Here is a 1,272-nt window from a genome sequence, read left to right as displayed (position 1 = left end):
TAACAAGGGCCGAGCATGTGGTGCACTCGGGAGAGTGCAGCGCTGGGAGCGCAACAATGCTCCCGCTGCGGGTTCAGATCCTATGTGGGAGTGGCCGGTGCCACCGGCTGAGCGCGGTGTTGGCAACACCACACCAAGGGTTGCGATCCCCTTACTGGTCATGAAAAAAGACAAAAAAAAAAAAAGTTAAGAAAAAAAAATTTTATAACAAAAGCCAGCAGTTCTTTGCCCTGCCTGATCCCACTCACAGTCATGTTGCCCAGAGGCAACCACTTTCAACTTTTTAAGCTGTTTCTTTTGGCAGCTACATATTTCTAAAAGTATGCATATGTTGCTGTCCCTTAATTCATCAATTTTATTTTATTTTATTTTATTTTTATTTATTTATTTATTTATTTATTTTTTGTCTTTTTTCGTGTCCGGCAACGGACTGCAACCCTCAGTGTTGCGCCCGTACCGGACCAGGACCGGCAACGGGATCACAACCCTCGGTGCTGCGCCCGCCCCTCGCTCAGCCAGTGAGCGGGAACCGGTCTGTATGTGGGATCCGAACCCTCGGCAGGAGCGCCGCTGCGCTTCCCAAGCGGCGCAATGTAGCAGTGCGCCACCGGGCCGGCCCAATTTTATTTATTTATTTTATTATTATTATTTTTTTTTTTAAAAGATGACCGGTAAGGGGATCTTAACCCTTGACTTGGTGTTGTCAGCACCATGCTCAGCCAGTGAGCTAACCGGCCATCCCTATATGGGAACCGAACCCGTGGCCTTGGTGTTATCAGCACCGCACTCTACCGAGTGAGCCACGGGCTGGCCCCTAATTCATCAATTTTAGACATTAGATATTTTCTCACTGTTCCAGTAAATGATGTCTGAGAGTAAATGAGCTCACATACACTCCCAATTCTTTTTCTTCTCCCTCCATCTTTCCATTGTGGTTATATCACAATTTTTGGTTTAGTCAGTGTGTGGATTCATATTATTATGATACATAAATAGTGTTCACTCATACTTTTAATTGCTAAACCAAGCAGAATGCTGGGATTATATTTCCTTTCTTTTTTTTTTTTTTTTTTTTTTTTTTTTTTCTGACTGGCTGCACCGAGCTCAGCCAGTGAGCGCACCGGCCATTCCTATATAGGATCCGAACCCGTTGCGGGAGCGCTGCTGCACTCCCAGCGCTGCACTCTCCCGAGTGCACCACGGGCTCGGCCCCTACTTAGCTCTTTTGCCCATTCTTTAATTGGGTTGCTTGTTTTTTTCTTGTAAAGTTGT

This window comes from Galeopterus variegatus, unplaced genomic scaffold, assembly GCF_000696425.1.
Source record: "Galeopterus variegatus unplaced genomic scaffold, G_variegatus-3.0.2 Scaffold4089, whole genome shotgun sequence".
Classification (NCBI taxonomy): Eukaryota; Metazoa; Chordata; class Mammalia; order Dermoptera; family Cynocephalidae; genus Galeopterus; species Galeopterus variegatus.
Note: the sequence above shows the minus strand (reverse complement) of the source record.